The sequence below is a fragment of the Gopherus flavomarginatus genome, chromosome 2 (genome assembly GCF_025201925.1).
Source record: "Gopherus flavomarginatus isolate rGopFla2 chromosome 2, rGopFla2.mat.asm, whole genome shotgun sequence".
Classification (NCBI taxonomy): Eukaryota; Metazoa; Chordata; order Testudines; family Testudinidae; genus Gopherus; species Gopherus flavomarginatus.
In genome coordinates, this window is record NC_066618.1 from 85,355,232 (window position 1) to 85,376,311 (window position 21,080).

Consider the following 21,080-nt stretch of genomic DNA (forward strand, 5'->3'; position numbering starts at 1 on the left):
TTTAGGCTGTGCTTGAGAAGAATCTTTGCACTAGGTCAATATCCTCTGCCCTCTTTCTGGCTGCATGGCTTCTTAATAAGGGAAGGACTTTGTTTGCCTTTAACCTGCCGCAAACTCAAGGGGCCAAGTACGAGTTAGCAGAGTTGCAACAGGGGTGAATCAGGCCTGGGGATAAAATTATGATCAGGTCCTTTCTTTCCTTTCTCCTGGGTGATATCTTTGATCTCTCTCTTAATTTTAGGTGTGATCAAAGTTTGATAATCTAAATATTCCAAAATATTCCTCCCTCACCCAGTTACTTCAGTATGGAGCCATCTATTGGGTCGGCTAACTTTTTTGTTTTAAGATGATGGTACAGGTTACATGCAGCACTATTCAGAGGCACACACATCTACTGATTGTAGATTGAATTGGCAAGGAGGGCTTGAGGAACAAAATCTGTGTATCATTTTCCCAAGATGACTGTAGGCACATCACAGTTGCAACATGCCCAGCCACCATTGGGCACATGAAGAGTGTGAGTCTTGTGATGATTCTTGCATAGCAGAACAATACACGATGTTTTCATGCCCTGCGAATGGGCCTTTTAAACAACTTTAAAAGAAAACTCCCTGTAGTATTGTGGTGCGACAAACATTTTTAAAAAGCAACAAAGAAATAAATCAACACAAAAACACTCTTGCAACACAAGCATGGTTGGTATGGGATTAATCATAGAGCGGTGATTAATGTTATGGTATTGCTGTTTTTGCATGTCTTAGACAGCCATTCACAGGATAAAAGAGATCATATATCTCTCTGTTGTTTCAGAGAACTCTTGGCTTAATAATTAAAAGTGATTGATTGTTCCATGCAGTCAGTGCTAGTAATGGGTCAGATTAATAGGAAATTGATCATATTTTGAGTATATCATTGCAAAGTGCAGCATTAGCTGCAAATATATGTAAGCAACTTAGAAATGTATTACACTGTGAAAATGGGGGGATGGGGAACAGATCCTCAGGTCCATTAGCTTGATTGAGGAACAGACAAGGGATGTCCATCCACATTCATGTTGCTGGATCTCCCTGTGTGATGACTAATATAAAGGTATGATCAATATCTATCTGTTCTTGGGATATGCTTAAATATGTTTTATTAGTTAGTTTAATATAGGAGTGGCCAATCTGTGGCTCCGGAGCCACATGTGGCTCTTCAGAAGTTAATATGTGGCTTCTTGTATAGGCACCAACTCCAGGGCTGGAGCTACAGGTGCCAACTTTCCAATGTGCCAGGGAGTGCTCACTGCTCAACCCCTGGCTGTGCCACAGGCCCTGCCCTGACCCCAGCCCTTCTTGCCCCCTCCCCTGAGCCTGCCGTGCCCTTGGTCCTCCCACTCCCCCTTCAAGCCTCCTGCATGCCATGAAACAGCTGATCCAAAGGTGCAGGGAGGGAGGAGAGGTGCTGATTAGCGGGACTGCCGGTGGGCAGGATGCACTGGGAGCAGGGGGGCAGGAGCTCATGGGGGGCTGCTTGACGTATTACTGTGGCTCTTTGGCAATGTTCATTGGTAAATTCTGGCTCTTTCTCAGGCTCAGGTTGGCCACCCCTGGTTTAATAGGTTCCTTTAAACGGGGGAGGGATGTAGCAACAGTCCATTCCGTGATTGCTGATTCCAGGCTCAGACCCTGTCTGGTAGCTCTGCACAACACATGCTGTGTTCCTCACTCTGAGAGCTGGAGCCTGGTGTGTGTGTTTGTGCATACACAGCACCTTAGGTCTTTCTCTTACCTATCCCCCAACTGCTTATTAACGTTCCAAAGATGTTTATAGTAGGGATGGATAAATCCACTTCCTTCTGGTCTGACCAATACCATATTGTTGACCTTTGTTATTCAGCAGACCCTGATGAAAAATAACACAGGTAGTGATGAGACGGAGCCACCTCATAGAAGGGAGCAGGAGAGGCGTTCTAGAATAGTATCAAGACTCAAGGAAGTGGGTGAGGAGGTTGGGAGGGCCATTGGCAGGAGGAAAGTATCTGACCTAGGGAGGGTTCTGTATTTCAACGTGGTTGTGTTGCTGGAGGCGGTAACTGCAGCATGAGGAAGTAGGTGGGGTATTCCCTGCATTGCATAGAGGTGGCATAGGCATAGAGGACCAGGTTTTGTTTAAAGGTATCTAGGTGCCTAAATATGCAGATAGGCATCTAGTGGGATTTTCAAAAGCACCTGAATCCCTAGTTGCCATTGACTTTCAAATTCTTTCTCTGGTGTAAGTTACAGCTGCCTCACAGATAGGCTGACTTAGGCCAGTTGGTAAGAGTGCCCTAGAGGGCATTATGCAGTTGGGCATCACTGAAGCAGAAGGCACTCAGGCTGTGCTCCATCCTATACAACTCCTATCCAGGGAAGCTGAGAGTGGATAACACAGGGCAGCTTTCTAGACCTTTTGTGCCATGGAAGCAGCTCATGAGAAATGCAGGTCTGGCCCAGAACATATATCAGAATGAGGGTTTTAAGCTGTGATGCCTGGGGCATGAATAAGTTCTTCATCTTAATAGCTTCAGAATCAAACTGAGAGGAATGTAGTAGGATAGCCAGTGGCATGTAGGAAAAATACAAATAGTCCTAATGATACTGAGGATAATAATGAACTGTTCCCAATCTATGCACAATCGGAATGAGACTTAAAACACTTCTAAGAATAATTGATTGATACCATGCACAGCAATTGTATAAAGAATGCAGTTCTGATGGGCTGATTACTAAACAATAATAGACAATCGTTCAGTGGGCTTGACTAGATTTCATAAGAAATGTTATTCATCTGTGCCTGAGCTCAAATTCTCCCAAAGAATACAGGCAGCAAAGGCGAGACTGCCACATCTAATAAACTTGCTATATGGCATATATATTTCTGCATTTATTTTCTCATTACGTGCGATCTACTGGTTCATTCTTTTGACAGACATTCTGCTCTGCCACTGCTAACAAAAGAAAGGATGCAGAGTAAGAACCCAGTCCCATTCCTCTTGAAACCAATCGACTTCATGGGAGCTGGATCATGATCTAGGTCCTGCATGCTCTCTTTGGGCCTCCAGCAATGTGTCTTCAATGGAGCTATGTAAGCCAGAAGGTAGGGTGGTGATGGTGGCTTACAGAGACCATATTCCCACTAGTTGAGGGTGGAAAGATCATAGGCCTGTAAAGGTCAGGGTGGGAAGCTAATAAGAACTGTGTTACCTTTCTTCAGCTCCCTGTCCCACTGGGAATGCTCTGGGAAGCCGCTAGCTATGGCTATTAGCATAGCTTCATCAAAGTCACATTGCTGGAGGCTCAGAGGCAGCATGCAGGCCCTACATGGCTTTAGCATCTCAGTCATCAGAATTTGTGAGGAACTTGAGGGATCAGTGTGGTTTGTGGTTGGGCCCTATGGCCTGTTCTATGAAGGGCAAATCCTGCCCCCTAACAGAATGACCAGCGAAGGCTCATAGAGATTTGGTACTCTTCAGTCTCCCCCGCCAAATAATTTTCCCACAGCAGGGGGGCGGTTGGGCCAGACATTCTTTCCTGGCTGAAGTACTTTACTCTGAAAAGGATATTGACTTGTTTAAAATAACTAGACGATCTTGAGCTACTAAAGAAAATAATAATAAACAAAACCAAACCCAAAGGGCTAACTCTTAGATGAGCAACTGGAATAAGAAACAGGAACACTTCTGCATCTAAGAGTTTTTGAAATTGCAACGAGTAAAAGAAAATTGCTAGCGCTTCAAAGACAATGCTTACAGAGATGTTTTACTGACCTCATTGCGATGGCATAATTAGCAGAGTCACTTTGCCTGCAATGGAATCACTCACTGGAGTAGAGTTGCCAATTTTGCTGAACATATTCCTGGAGATTTCATCACATGACATAATCTTTAATTAAATATTAATCTTTAATTCCTGGAGACTCCAGGACAATCCTGGAGGTTTGACAACCCTAAGTAAGCACTATTCCCCATCATAAATATTTGCAGATTTGGACCCTAAATTATTAATCCTAGTATGTCTATTCTCATTCAGAAGTTGCTTGTGAATCTGGTGGCAGCAGATTTCTTTTCTGAAATGGTAAAATCTTATTCTGTCTGCTATTTGCTAACTGAGTGTATGTACCGTACTATAGGATTTATTATTACATTTTGTTGTTGTTATGCATTTAAGTAGCATATAGGCACCCTACACCTGGCTTAGAAATACATCACAGTTCCACAAAGGGCATAACCCTCTATTGCCTTGCACCTTGTGTAGTCACAGATGTGCAAAGTGGAGTATAACACATGACTACAATGGGAGTATGTTATACCCACTTTGCACTCACTCTGCCCAGATGCAAATCACCACATAGCATGCAGGCAGTGGAGAATTGGGTGTTCTTACTCATCATAGCCCCTTTCTTAAATGGCTCACAACCTGATGGTAGACATTATTGTCCTCTTATGCTGGTGTAAATCTGTACTTTCACGCTGGTTGAAGTCAGTGGAGTTACAGAGATGTAATGCCAGTGTAAGGGAGAGAAGAATCCAGGGAAAGAATCACAATAGTAACCGCTGCTCCCATCAAAGCATCTTTTCTCTCTAAATGAGTTTGTGGTTTCCTCCTGTATTTGGCAAAACAGGGAAATTTTCAAAGGCATGATCTTATATTGGCATACCTATGTCGGGGGTTGAAAAAAAACACGCCGTCTAGTGACATTGCTATACCAACAACCCCCAGTGTAGCTGCAGCTATGTCAATAGGAGGACTGGGCTACACTTAAAATGCTACAATGACACTGCTGTAGTACTTCAGTGAAAACACTACTTACACCTATGGGTGGGGTTCTCTTCTCAGCGTAGGCCAGGGGTTGGCAAACTTCAGCACGTGGCCCATCAGGGTAATGCGCGGGCAGGCCGTGAGACATTTTGTTTACGTTGACAGTCCGCAGGCACAGCCCCCCGCAGCTCCCAGTGGCCACTGTTTGCTGTTCTTGGCCAATGGGAGCTGGTGGGAAGCAGTGGGCCACAGGGATGTGCTGACCGCCACTTCCTGCCGCCCCCATTGGCCGGGAACGGCGAACCGCATCCACTGGGATCTGTGGCGGACCGTGCCTGCAGTCGGTTAATGTAAATAAACTGTCTCGCGGCCAGCCAGCGGATTACCCTGATGGGCCGTGTGCTGACCCTGGTGTAGGCAATCCACCTTCCTGAAAATCAGTCACTAGGTCAACAGAAGAATTCTTCCATCAAACTAGAACTGTCTACACTGGGCCTTAGATCAGTATCACTACAACTCTCAGGTGTGGGGATGGGTTAATACCAATGTAAAATCTCGTGTAGACCAGGCCGAAGAGTTCTTCTGTTGGCATATCTAATGTCATTTGGGGAGGTGGTGCTCCTGAACCATAAGCATACATTATGTCTATATGAGGGGGCTATGCCAATCTGTGTTTCTCAGCCGAATCACAATTTGAAAATAAGATGCAGTTTCTCTGAGTTGTAGCTGAGGAAAAAGATTGAGAGACTAGAACAAATAATTTTTAGTTTATTCTTTTGGTGCTTTTTACATATGGTTTCATTAATTTTCTGTTGGCACAGAAATTATGCAGAAAACTCCATTCTCAAGGTTTTTTTTAGTTAGAAAAACTGCCCTACTCTTTTGATTCTATAGATTCTGGAGGAAATGTGTGTTGGTAGAGAGGAAAGAATTATTTTGACATGTCACACAGCTTTGCCAAACAACTTAGCAGAATCTCTTGCTTGGAGAAAATAACCATCTGCTTAACTTTATAAAGAGGAGGGTAACAACCTATCCAAGGTTCTAAAAGTTCTCTTGTAAATATTATAAAAACTAGTCCTAAATGCCCTTTTCATGCTTGTACAGCATCCACACAACAATCTAGCTATTATGTACCTAGTACACAGTAAATGTTAATATTATTACACATTCATAGGCCAGATTGCTGGCACATCATCTCTTTTCAGAGCTTGCATTAGAGAATCAGGTATAGTGAAAGAAATGAAAGATTTTTAACAAAAGAGTTTCTTTTGGAAATATAATGCCATGCAAATTACTATAAGACCTGTGAAGTTTTAGAACTGTTACTTTCTTGCTGATACAGAAGAAAATGTTTTCTTCCTCCTTCCCGGCCTCCAGTATTGGCCAGAAGACTTTTGAGTGCAAACAATTGGATTTTGTCTGATTGCCTGAGGCTTTGGCTAGAAAGTAAATAATGACTTGATTAATAGTCTCTTAAAGGGCACATATGCTCCTTATTCTCTGCTGAAATGTGGAATAATGTATATTAGTCACAGTGAGTCACTTGTTCCCTCTGGAGTTGAATGATTACATTAATGAGGTTAATTCTTTCTCCATTTAGAGCTAAGTACCATAAGAAGGCAGACTACATATGATATTTGACACTGATAGAGTTGTCAGACATCTGGATTTCTCTGTATGTTGAACATTCTTGCTTTCAGCATAAATTCTCACATCCTGCCTGTAGCAGGCTAGAGTCCTGAACCCTCCACAGGTGCTCTGCCACAGCACATGCAGCTGCTCAAAAGTGCCAGGTCCATAGTCCCAATGACTGGTGCTCTGCCTGATATGTTTCATGTGTAAGCCTCAAAGCTAGAAGGCTTAGCATATGTCTACATTGCAGTTAAAAACTTGTGGCTGGCCTGTGCCAGTTGACTCAGCCTTGCAGGACTTGGGCTAAGAGACTGTTTAATTGTGGTGTAGATGCTCTAGGACCCTGAGAGGTGGGAGGGTCCCAGAGCTTGAACTATAGCCCGAGCCTGAATATCTACACTGCAGTTAAACAGCCCTATAGCCCAAGCTGAGTCAGCTGGCACGGACTGTCCACAGGTGTCTAATTGCAGCATAGACATACCCTTAGACGGATAAGAATTCTCTGCTGTCTTTACAAGGGAATAGATAGCTGTAGGCTGGCTTCATTTACATGAATTATTGTTACTTACTTGTAGTTCCATAAACTATGTTTTGTTGCTTTAGCTGGAATTTTTTTATGTTCTTTTTGTATAAATGATGATAGATTGTTGTCATTATTGTACTCACAAAGGAATTGCGCAAGTAGGTCCCTGGAGTAAGAAGGTCACCCTGACTGACAGGTGGACTCTGGTTTGGGAGTGAGATTCAAGTGCAAAAGATTGGGAGCATTATCTCAAAGAATAAGAGTGCTATTCAAGGGTCCCATTTTACTCTGGGTCTCTCACCTGCAGACTGTGAAGTCTGGGTGGAGTGAATGGACTCAACTGGTGGCACCAATGTAGAGCTGGCTCTATGGCAGGGCCTGACTAGGCAGTGCCAGCAGTGTAGAGCTAACTGCAGCAGGTCTGACTGGATGGTGGCAGCACAGCAGTGACCTCACAACAAGCCTTATGTTGGTAGCAGAGCAGGTGTCACAGGATGAGACCAGGAAGTTGCATATCTGAATACGACCTGGTGGTGCAGACTTCACTGGACTACTGGAGTCGACAGGCAGAGGAAAGCCACCCTCTGATGCCCCCCTGACTATAACTGAGTCTAGCTGGCCTTGCAAGTGGATTTTAAGTGAGTGTAGTTTGCTTTGCTGCTAAGAGTTCTAGACCTCAACAAGCCGGATGATTAATACTTGGAACTGTGCTGGTGACCAGAGTCCTCGTACACTGACTGGGTCTTGCTTGTTTTACTATATGAAATTATCTGTATGGTTTTCATGTTTCTTGTGTTTGGCTTTTTCTTTTTCCCAGGTAAAAGGTACTTGTGGTTCAGTGTTACCAAGGACACTTGTAAGGACTTCCAAGTGGTGAAGAACCACCTGGGAAGGTGACCATTAGGTTACATTTTAATTGCCTAGACTCAAAAAGTAGGAGTACAGCTCTGGGCAGTGGCTCAAACCATAGTCTCCTTTATATTAGATTGAACCTGGCCCTTGGTGTTGCCACTGGCACCTAGCAAAAGTGGTACATGTGCAAAATAAAGTGTGGTCACTGGTGATCAGAGGGGTGACAGAAGGAGAGCAGGAGTGAGGTGGGTTGTGGCTAGCATAACAGAGTCTGACAGGAGAACCAGTGAGGGGAGGGAGAATGGAGGATTTTGGGTACAAGAATCATGGAAGAAGTGGAGCAGTTAGGAGAAAGGAAAAACCAAAAACGGGGGCAGAAGGAGATAGAATGTGAAAGTGGAAGCTATGGAGGTAGGAAACACTTTCTAACTATAAGAATAGTTAAGCATTGGAATAAGTTACCAAGGGAAGTTGTGGAATCCCCATCACTGGAGATTTTTAAGAACAGGTTGGACAAACAGCTGTCAGAGGTGGTCTAGGTTTACTTGGTCCTGCCTCATCATGGAAGGATAGACTAATGACCTCTTGTGGTCCCTTCCAGCCCCACACTTCTATAGTTCTATGATTTTATGCTGTAGGTAGGACAGTCTCAAATTTGGCAGCACACAGAGGAACAATTTCTTTGTTCCGGAAACTTCTAATCAGTAATGATTGTTTCAAAATTACAGCACTTTTAAAAAATCATTAAAACCAGGTTTTTTTAATAATGATTTTAATTAAATTAATTAATTTAAAAAATAATTAAAACCAAGAGTTCTAGGGGCCTTAATTTTCTTTCCTGCAGAGTGGCAGCTTTACAGCTTGTAGTTATTTAATATAATTCAACTCAATGATGTTGCACCAGTATAATTTGAGGCAGAATTTGGCTTACTATTTCCCCGGTTTCTGGCTAAGAAAATTGAATGTGGGAGAAAAATCACATCTATATTCATTATTCTTCTGTATTACAGCCTGAATTTCCAATTAGAAGGGCTGGCAGGAGGAACAAAACATGTCCAAGCCACTTAAGTTCAGAAAACTCAAATGAAGCAATACAGGCCAAATTCTTCCTGTCAGTGGAATAGTTGAGGGTGTAATTCACTACAGAATTTTGTCTTACACATTTTCCACACAATGATTGGTTGAAAAGAACAGTATAGAAACAAATGGTGATTTCTCTCAAAATCCTCAACACAATCATGTAAAGTTCAGCAACGGTATTGCTTCCAGAAAAGCAATTTAAATAGCCTTCTAGTCTGCATTCCTTAACCAGGAAGCAGGCAAAGTTCACTATCTATGGTAATTATGTGGCCCCCATGGCTGTAGTATCTGAGTGCCCAGAGCCTTTGGTGTATTTAGCCTTACAATACCTCTGTTGGTCCCATTTACAGATGGGGGACCAAGGCACAGAGAGATTAAGGGTTTGTTTAGACAAACAATTAGTGGGTAGCAAGCTGGGTATAAATCTGCACTAACTGTCTGCATGGACCTTCATGCAGTGCGCCAGAATTTCCCCAGTGCACATTGACAATAAACTAGCATGGTAGCAGGGCCAACATGGACAGTTAGCGTGAAGTAGGCTAATGGGCTATAGATTTGCACCCCAGCTTGTCACACACTAAGAGTATGTCTACACTACCCGCTTGATCAGCGGGTAGTGATCGATCTATTGTGGATTGATTTATTGCGTGTAGTGTAGACCCGATAAATTGATCCCTGATCACTCTCCTGTCGACTGCTGAGCTCCAGCTTGGAGAGAGGTGGAAGCAAAGTCGACGGGGAAGCCGTGGCGCACCACAAGGATGCGAAATAAGTAACTTTAATTCGATCTAAGATACGTTGACTTCAGCTACGCTATTCTCTTAGCTGAAGTTGCATATCTTAGATCGACCCCACCAGTGTAGACCAGGCCTAAGTTTTAGTCCAGGGTCACACAGGAAGCAGGGACTTGAACTGTGGTTTCCTCAGCCTCAAGCTCTAAGCCTAACTGCTAGACCATGCTTCCTCTGAATAAGAGGTTAGTCTTGAATTAAAAGGCCCAGTCATTAGAGTGGGCTCTTATCTTCTGCCCATGATTTCACCCTTTTACAACCATATGAAACAGAAATGTAGGTGCAGTTTCCATCATCCTTTTTAACATCAGCCAGTATTTTAATGCAAGCTTCGCGCAACAGACAACTGCAGCCTGCTAATCTGTTCTGTTAAATGGAGTTCTCTCCATTCCTGATAGATGGCCAGCTTATGCCCTCAGAGATACAAGAATGGAGGCTCCCCACCCCAAGAAAACATCATCCCATCTAAACACAAGAGCATACCTCATCTCTGCAGCACTTGTGCCCTCTTACCAAGAGCCTTGTAGGGCTCTTTTCTAGGGTTGGTATCTGTGTGGTGGGCAGTGGTGGGCAAAGTGACTGGACATTCTGTTTTTTCCAGGACTGTCCCATTTTTCAACTATCCTGGAAATCTGGAGCCTTCAAACTGGACACATAGAGCTATTTGTTTTGTGCTCAGCAGCTTCCTGTATTCCTCCTCCTTAGCAGGGGGTGCTACTGCAGGGGAATCCATTCTCCCCATGGGGCCTGATACCATACATAGGACTAAAATGGGTAAAAGTTTTCCAAAGTTTGATTTTTCTGAGGCTAGCTCTGCTTCATGGTGGCAGAGGTGTAACGTTTGGCCCTTAGTTTGTATTTGTTTTACTGGAAATGCCTGTGTTGCTTTGTTACCTGAGTTACAGTTTGCATTTTTTTCTGTCAGACCCCACTTTCATGGGCTAGACTCTTAAGTCATTTATCCGTTCCCACTTTTTTCTGCATTATTAAAATATCAGTAAAGAAGTATTTAAAAAATGTGCAACCAACCAACCAATCAACCAATAAATAGCATCAAGAGAATGATCAGCTTCCTAGCTGAGGAGGCATAAGGGGATCGTTTATATCACCAAGTGATTGAAATAAATTATGTTCAATAAACTGGTTTCAAAAAATAAAAATTCCCCACTCTTGTTTCAGGTGCTCTGGCTTTATAATTATAGAAGAGATGTAGGGTTGGAAAGCCCTGCTTTTCACAGCATTGCAGAATACTACCGGCTCTCAGCAGCACAGAGACTGCTGATAACCCTTCTAAAGCACAAATCATTCCTAACTTTTTAGGTCAGCCCCTGAGAACAGAGGGAAGAATCACTACCTAAGTACAGAACAGAGTGTTTGAACACAGTCTGTATACTGGTGACATTCTGACATTTTGGTTATAATACATGCATTTAAGATTATTACACTGTGAAAGAGTTCTGGATTCACAAGGGTTTTCTTGGTCTTTTCTGAGCCTGCATTACAGCTGCAGTTTCAACCCTAATGACGAGTGGCTAGGTCGTCTGCTGTTGTAAATCAGTACGATGTCAACGGAACTACACCTGTTTAAAACAACTGAGGATCTGTCTGACAGCTTTTGCTGAACAGACCTGCTTATAGAGTCCAGCTGGTTACAGGCCTTGATTCTGTTCTAAAGTTGCTTTTACACCAGTGGGGTTACGCCTGACTTACACTGGTGTAAATGAAAGCCAAATCATCACCTAAAGTCTGATTGTAAAAACTGGCTGTGCACCATCCTTAATATTTCCAAATTTCTCACCAGAACAGCTGATTTGTGAGCTGTGTGACACTGTGACAGATTGTCTCACTATACGGTATTGTGTCATTTATTACCTCCAAGATTAGGTGAAAAGAGGCAGATCCAGATTCTGCTGGGTGCAGCAGAGAGGGGGCTATCAAGGAGCCCATTATCACTAAGTGGTTCTGACCCTGATCCTAAACTGAAGAACTCGACATGATTTATGCCATTAAGGGTATGTCTATACTAGCCGCCATATCGGCGGGTAGTGATCGGTCTATCGGGGATCAATGTATCACAACTCATCTAGACATGATACATCGATCCCTGAACACGCTCCCCGTTGACTCCAGAACTTCACAAGGGCGAGAGGCGGAAGCAGAATCGACGGGGGAGCGGCGGCCATTGATCACGCGCAGCGGCGAAGTCAATCTAAGTCAATCTAAGATACGTCGACTTCAGCTATGCTATTCTTGTAGCTGAAGTTGCGTATCTTAGATCGATCCCCTCCTGCCCCAGTGTAGACCAGGCCTAACAGCAATGGGAGCAGGATCAAGCCCTTTCTCTCCAGCCTGACCCTGGGCACAGTTTAGAGCAGCCTGGGAACTGAACAATGCCAGCAGGTGACACTTGGTGCACGTCTTGCTCCAGCCACCCTCCCAGCAGCCCTGATACATTCCTTGTGTGTTAGGAGGAAGGCAGAGGACCCACGTTTGCTGGTCTACACCTGCTCAGGCCTCTCCCATCTGATGGGAGGTACCGACTCCCTTTGTGTCATACGAATGATGATTAGAGAGCACAGTAGGATAGGGACTCTGGCCTCTCTCTCTCTTTTTAAATTAAAATGATACTTCTCTGTAAATGGACATCTAAAAAACATAAAAAAGGTACAACATATGGACACATTTAGATTGTATTGTTTTCCTTCATGTGCACACAAATTGCATAAAAGGATGCTGTTTCTCCATCGAATATAGTATTTAATAATTAGCATCTGCTCAATAGGATAAACTTCCTCACATAACCGTTTGCAGGCTCTGGACCTCATTTGATGATGTTAAAATACTATGCTTAAGCTCATTTACAGAACAAGACAAAGCAAACAGCCAAAATCCCATCAAGATTAACTGCTAACAGAGGCAGATTAAGGTTTCTTGGGGCCCTGGGCCAGAGCAAGTGGGCTGCCCCTCCACCTCTTCTGCTTGTGGGCCCGTGCCCATTCTGCCCCTTCCACGTGAAGCCCAGCACACAGCCCCACCCCTTTCTGCCCTTTCCCCAGGACCCTGCCCTTGTTCCACCCAGGGTCCCCTCATTTCATCCCCTCACTGCAGCCCCCAACCTATTTGCTCCTTTCTCTTTCCCCCAGCCCTTTCCGCAGCCCCAAGACCAGAGAAGCTCTGTCCCGGAACCACAGCCCCTGGGTAGCTTGCACTGCTGCTCTCTATGCTGTACTTGGTCTATGGTTAAGTGGTGGACTTGTGTCTCCAGAAATGTCCTGATACTTTTCACATGTGTTGAATTCACTTAAAACTTTTCTTTAGAGAAATGCAGGGAAACACATATAAAGTTGTAAATTAAAAAATTGGGGGTGTTTAGTCTATTTACCTAATACCTTGATGTTCCTAATTATAAGACTGGTGCGATTTTTTGAGTAATTAAGCCTCTGAACCAGCAATTCCAGAGAGAGTTTGGAATACACATGTGAAGTATATAAAGTTATGTTTTATTTTAGCTCTAAATTTTGACACTAACATTAGTGTTTACTTCTATAATACATAGTGGGCTAGATCCTTAGTTAATGTATATCAACGTATTTCCATTGGCTTCAGTGGAGTTATGCTGATTTACATTAGCTGGGGATCTGGCCTTGAATTTCTATAAAGTTCTTAAATTTTGATTTCTTTTTGGAATTCTAAGGCAAGGGTGTTCAGTAGCATTTTAAGTTGCAGGTCCTATGTTAATTCTTATTTGTGCTCTGCTGTTTGTTAAACAACATTTACTCTTGGTCAGTAGAAATTGAAATTGACAGGCACAATTTTCTGCAGGGAAAGTGGAAATGTAATGAGAAACTTGGTGCCATGGATACTCTTCCATGCAGGTATGTGAGAGTGACTGTGCTCTCGTACAATTTATGTTGAGTTTCTAGGGAAAAAACTGGAGGATTCCATAAGAATGCTACTTGTTACCATGTTGAATTGTTTCCCTCCATTAAGTACCTCCCCAAAAATCAGAGTACTGACTTTTTAGGAATATTGACACTGAATATCAAACAACCCAGAGCAACTGATCACAACCAGTTCTATGTTCTCTGTTATATTCAATTATTATTTTAATGCATTGATATGTTGGTTTACATGTATGGTATTGGTAAAGTTAGGAGTATTGTAATGCTTTCTATATGTAAGCACAGGCATAAGTAGCTTATCTGTAGACAGTGGTTGCTTTCCATACATATACCTTTGGTCTAGGGAGTTTGATTTGTGCAGATTAGGGATGTGATTAATCTAATATATAGTTTAGATATTCCAGATGCCAAAGGCTATCTCTCTTCCAACACACGCAAATCTGGATAATGACCCCTTTGTACAATGTCCACTCTCATCGACTTCAATGGGCTTTGGATTAGCTCTCCAGTGAAGATAACCCATGCTCACAACATGACTTGTAAGGAATGAACTCAGCTACCACCATTGTTCAACATACACTGAACTTGGAAAGCAGCTCTGCAGGCCTGAAAAGACTTTTACTTCTTGGTGAGCAGCTCGTTGCTGCAGAGATTTTATTGTGGCTTCCCCCAAAGCAGGATTTGCAGCCTATGAAAGTAAACTGGAAATTTCCTTGTCTTCTAACAATGTTCACATTTTAAATATATTACTGCAGGGCTAACATTTGCCTCCAGTTATACCTACACAACTTCATTAAGTTAATGGAGCTGCACCTGAGGGCAGAATTTGGTTCTAAGGCCCTGATCTTGCAATGAGCTCCATGTAGGCAGATCCCTAGTGAGCAGGATTGGGACCTACTGTTTGTATTTTAAGCTCTTTGTCAATATGGCGATACTCAATTAGCTGCTCCATTGAGAAATCCCTAAATGTCAACTCCAGAGAAAGTATGTGAGGTCCCAGCCCACTCCTAGGCAGATTGTCCTAAAATGCCATAAGCAGAGAGAAAGGATGAGGAACTTCAGCCTACTCCCACTGATTCAGACATGCTAAGTCCCACAGAGAAATAATTCACCTATGTAGACAGCTATTTAGATACTGAGTCTGAAGAGAAAGCGAAAGGAAATCACCGTTCGGGAACTTTTGGAATAGTAGAGCATTCCCAAAAAGTAGCATTTGACTCTGCAGAATGGCACCCTTTATTTCTGATGGGGCATTTTGAGCCACTTTTATTCCCACAAGCAGAGTTGCATCTTGGGACAGGTTGTTGGTGTCATGTGTGCATAAGTGTGTGCACGCTTTTGCATGTCCCTCTTTGAAAATCTGGGCATTGCTTTAGGTATAAGTTAACGTTGCAGCTAGATGTTTGTAAACATTAAACAATGTGTGTCCTTGCATCATCCTCATCGATATCCTAACATTTGCTTTGTCCTCCAGCATGAGATAATTGTTGATATAAGGCTGCCATAAACTGTTGCTGGCGACTTGTGGGATTAATGGGGCTGGAAAGAGATGGCAAAGTATTAGATTTGTTCCTCATTCTGGATTATAGTTTGATCAATTGTACTGTGTCATGAAGGTCCACATCAATATGAAAGTTCAGGATTAAATGAAGTGTATACAGTATTTTACAATATCATCACTTGTACTTTTGTTAATGGGCTTTGTTTTCTCTGTACTCTTCAAATGATCTTTGCATTCACTGCTAGATTGGAGAGGGCTGTTTTGACACTATTTATTGTTCTAAGCTAAGTGCTTCAGTATTAGAAATTGCCAGTGATCTCTTTCAATAAGGGAATGGTGGAAAGGGAGAGAGGACATTTTATGTAGCAATTATCTTGTAACCAATTTAGACTCTCCATTGGAATATTAAAAGAAGTTACAGCATGTGGCACCTCTTGGGGACCTTTTCATGGTTCCATATTTTTCATCACTGAGGACAGAACTCAGGACATCAAGGAAAGATCTAGAAACAGAGATTTTAACTACTTGATGCTAAAAAACAATCTCCATTAGCCGTCACAGGACTAGGGCCTTAGCCCCCATGGATCAGTCACTAGATGGTGACATGATCTCACACACTTCAACAACTTGGACAGTCCATCAAACAGCAGTGCATCTATTATATACATACTCCCTATTTGTGGTACATACCTTCATTTGCTTTAAAAACATTAAAAAAAGTGATGCTCCTGATTCTATCTCCTTGCCTTGCTCCTCTTTGTTTCCTCAGGACACAAATTATGTGTAGGGAAATTTAAATATGCTGAATGTACTGTGTGTGGCTGGAATCATTGGGTGGAAAGTCTATGGCGTGTGTTATACAGGATAATCACGTTAGATGCCCGTATGTTAGATGACCATACTCATCTCTGAATTTCCTGTAAACGAAGGCCTAATAGGTATATTTACATGTAACAATCTTTGAACATAAATTCACTGGTTTCTTCTCTTTTCTTCTCCCTTCCTCCCCCTCAATTTGAAAACCAAGTCCTGCATTTTCAAAAATGACAGTTATCTCATTAGACTGACCTAACACTTGGTAAAGCACCCCCATCCTTTCATGTATTTATACCTGCTCCTGTATTTTTTATTTCATACATCTGATGAAAAGGGTTCTAGCCCATGAAAGGGTTCTAGCCCATGCTTTTTTTTTAAATGATAGGTGATCTTGGGTGCCTTAAATTTTGGTTGTTCAACTTGAGCTATCTTTAAAAGGCCTGATTTTTTCTGATGAGTGGGTGCCGTTCAAAATGCACATATCCCCCACCACCCAGATGGAACGTTCACTGTGCCAATTGCCCTGCTTAAAGCTCCTGTCCAGCTCCTGGGTTATCATTCATTTTACAACAGAAAAAATATTTCTATCTTTCACGAAAGTGTACTTCTCTGACATTTTATAACCTGCTTCCCCACTGCCAGAAGTTGGGGGAATGACTTCGTGGCACTGACTTGCAAATATTGATTATAGCCCATTGACTTCAATGGAATCATCACTGATGTGAGAGCAGCATCAGGCTCTCTGTTTTGAACTGTGGGCATCTGAGATTTATTTGCGCTGCTGTTTCAGTACTGTCCTTCCAAGTACAGGGGATAATTAGCGGCTAGATTGAGGCCTTCTTGCACAGTCATGCAAGAGGGTCAGGAAGAGAAACTTTACTTCCTTGCACTGGCCACCCAGACTGTGGGCAGTAGCACAGGAAGAAGAGCAGTCTCTCTGTGGGGTTGCTGCTTTTCCTTATCCTGGAAAAGGGTGAGGTAGCCTTGGCTTTGATCCCACAGTTCGCCAACTGGCATAGCTGCACTGGTGTGCAGGGAGAAGTACGCTGCACCTGGTTTAGACCTGCCACAAAGCAATTCCCCTTGCACAGCAAGAGGGAAACCAGAAGGCAGATTGTGACTTGAGTCACCAGTCTGCCCTTGGGATAGCATAACATAGTGTTCAGGACTTCTGACTGATCCCCAAGGATAGGCCCACGCTCTAGAATTCAAATCTAAATCTGAACCTCCTCACACTTGAAGTGTATGTGTATTAATATCCAGGGTTTTATTTTGACCCATTACAGAATTGCAGCAACCAACAGTGAAGTTCCAATCTGGGGTTTTGCTTTGGGCCCATCTTTCACAGTAATACTGTTGTGTTTCACGGTAAAAACTGGAACCTTGGCACTGACTCCAAGTTTCTCATTTCAAAGCATTCCCCTGTTCTAAATAAATAGCAGCCACAAACTCAGACAGGAGGAAAGGGAGACAGGACATTTACATTTCCACCCTCCATGAATAAAGAGGCAAACAAGATCCACTGAACCAGTGAAAGCGCTAAGGGCTCAGTGACAGGGAAGTGAAAATTCACCAGACGCTTGTTAGACTTTGCATGAAGGGTTTTAAATAGACAGTTGAGGAGAGTACGTTATCTCTGCCAAAGTAATGAAAAACAGATTGCAAAACAAATTAATAACAAAGGGCAGCATCTGGCAAAAGTGGCTGTACACACTTCTGATTTATGCCAAACAGAAATATGTTTAGGAAACCATAGAATAGAACCAGACTATATTATAATTTTTAAGTGCCACCTCTCATGTCAATGAGCATGAAGAGCTCCCATTTCCCTGTGCTCTGTTTAGTAGTGCACATGATTAGATGATACTAGACAGGATAAACCGTACTTTGTGGGAACTCTGAGCTTCTTGGTTGGCCTGCTTGATTAACCATACAAGAGGCAACACCCACAGACAGATTTTTAGGCAATTTTGAATGTATTTAAAAAAAATTGTGGGCGCGTAGGGATCAGAAGCAAATGGAAAAAACATCAGCTGAGCAGTAAAACTTATAAAAGTTGATTAGAAAATAAAATATATTTAAAACTGTCAACCCCAGCTGTCTGTACACAGCCATCTGTCTAGCTGAAAAGGTAGACAAAAATGTACCTGAGCACAAAGGTTACATCTACACAGGGATAAAAGACCAGCAGCATGGCCACGATTGGCCTGGGTCAGATGACTTGAGCTCGGGTTGTCGGGCTAAATATCACTATTTAGGTGTTTGGGCTCTGGTTCGAATTTGAAATTGGGGCCCCTTCACCCTTGCAGGGCCCCACAGCTTGGGCTCAAACCCAAAGATCTATAAAGCAATTTTTCAGCCCCAGAGAAGACCCACGAGCCTGAGTCAGCTGACTCAGGCCAGTCGAGGGTTTTTTATCCCTATCTAGACAAATTTTAAAGGCCCAGGGCTAAATTCTCCGCTAGCATAACGTCCTTGACTTCAATGGAGTTACACCAGCAAGAGAATTTGGCCTCCAGGTTCACTCAGGGTCTACACTGCCTTCTGCCTGGGTAGACGCTAGTGGAAGTCAGTGGAAAGTCCACCAGGGAGAAGGATGCAGTATTGTGAAGTGTAGTAACCTCTCCATCCAGTGCTGGGGTTTCAGGAAGCCAGCACAGCACTGATTAAATAGTAAGCTAGGGCAGCCAGGGAATGCACTGATATAACACATTCACTCAGCAGGTCCCGCCAGTTGGGCTTCTATGGAATCTTACCCCATACATTACAACAGCTGTGTCTGGTTGGGAACTCTGGATGGAAAGGTGGCAGCCCTGCCCCAGGATACGTTCCTCAGTGGGATAGTGGTGCAATTTTCACCTCCCTATCATCTTGCATAAATATAGTCCTCAGGGGAGTGTGGGGGGGTGCATCTGAGAGAGAGAATGTCTGTAGGACCTTTTTTTAACCCTTGTTAAACATGAATGTCAATGCACTGCCAGTATAGGGTCCTGTAACATCATAGCTGGCCATTAAAGGCAACTGGGTTCAGCTCTCTTGTTCCAGTCCAGGTGAACCCATGTGGCAGGGAAGCATCTAGGGGCTAAAAGAGGCCTGGTAAGAAAGCCAGGGAGTCAGAGCAGACTGAGTCAGTCAGGAGTCAGACAATAGAACACCAGGAAACCTGTCAGAGAGAGAAGCTGGTTCCTGGGAGAAGGCTGAAGGCAGGAGAGTAACAAGTGAGTTTGCTGGCTGGTATCGCCAAGGTGGAGAGAACTGAAGGCAGGAGAAGCAGCAGCAGAGGGAGTTGCTTGCTGGCTCTAAGCCAGAGAGCTCTGGACCGAGAGGTACTGTGAGAGGGCTGGGGGAGTGAGGGATGCTCCAGGCAAGGAGGCTGTGGGATCTCCTGCTGGGAATAGTGGGGTTATCCCCCCAAAGGAAGGGCTGGAGTGACTGTCTGTCAGGTATAGCAGAAGGCACTGCAATGTCTTATGTCAATGGCCAAGGAAATATATGGTTTTTAAGGACTGGGGTGAGATGGATTATGCTATTGGAGTTCTGCTTTATGTTTTGTTGTTAAAGCTTGTTGATGGACTTGAGGACATGCTTGCATGGAGTTACTCGGGACGCAGGAGACAAACAGAGGTGAGGCCTCTAGGTCACAAGGGGATGCCTGGAGAAGGCTATGCACCTACAGTTCCCCAGAGATTTATTTCTGCAATCTAGATTTTGCTACACTAAGGAGTTTGTGTGTGTCGAAGGGATGCTACTGGAGGTGGTATAGAAGAACAAAGTGTGAATGATGGTAAGCATTTTCCATTTTTCCCCTTCAGCAGAAAAACATCTACGAAATACAAAAGCCAAGCTGAACTAACACTAAGTTTCTGAAGCAAGAAAGAATTTCACAGCTGAGCCTGCCATTCTGTGGTATAATCAACCACATTATACTTAGATATCACAGCATATATTAGACAATAGTGAACAACCCTCCAAATGCTATCATAACACAATAAACTGTTATAGCTAAAACTGCAGCTCTACATGCATTATAAAGCTCTGTTTTTTCTTACACATAGCTATGTTCATGACATACCAACAGAGAAAACCCTAATTCTCTTGCTAGAAGGTTGCAGCATAGCACTACTTTATTTCTAAAAATTCAGAATGATAACACACAAGAACCTCATAACACAGAGAGAGACAAAGCAGGCTGCTCCTTAAGGCAGAGAGGCACAATTCAAACCACTTCATTCTAAGATAGGTGTCTGATGGAGTGAGACTGATTGCACACTTTCCTACAGATACCCCTAACCTGCAAGCAGGATCAGGAAACTCCTTAAAACTTGAAGTGATAGCTTGTAATTTTAACACCATTTCAATACACCACAATAATAATAAGGTGCCTTTTGAACCGTAAGCTCCCATGCCTGGTCTCAGCCCAAAGATGGTTTTTGTTTGGAAAATTTGAGTAAGAGCTATTTGGCCATTCTTGTGGAAGCTGTTGTCTCCCACTAGAGGCCAAGTCTAGCTCCCACCAGCATCAATGGGATTTGAATCAGGCACTAGCCTACACTCGGGTTCAGCTTCTGATAAGGCTGCAAATTAAATGCGCTTTGTGGTCTGTTCCTAACCCCTGTGGATCTTTGTCTGCTTTACAAAACGTCCGTACAGTTTAGCAGAAGGTGCCAGTAATGGAATAGCAGGAAAATTACAAGTCATGACAGAGGCGTATTGACACAGCTCTGTGGAGCTTTTCGCCACACTCCACTCCTGCAATCCACCATTGCAGGATTCCCTGCCTGTAGGGTGAGTTCCTTCACAAAAGACCACCTCCTCCTGCAGCACTGGTGGAATTTTTAGGCTGTGGGACTGTATACCTAGGTCCCAGGAGTGTGACCACTCCCTGCTCACAACCTCCAAAATGAATAATAGAAATTGAATAATAGTAATAAACTGAAGTGACTGCCATTAGAGCACATTTGTTGCAGCAATTTCTTTTCCAATAGATTATTCTGAAATCACTTCTGTTCCAAACTAAGCTCCCAAGCAGTTCATTTTTATTGCATCCTAACACCTGCTCGGTTTGTTTAACCTAAAATAAAAACAAGCATGAATATATAATGCTAGGAGCTTATTTGGTTTTTACAGTTATAATCCAATAAGAATCATGTCTTGGTTTTGTTCCCCACAGAGCAGAGTAATTTTTGTTTGGCAATAATGTTA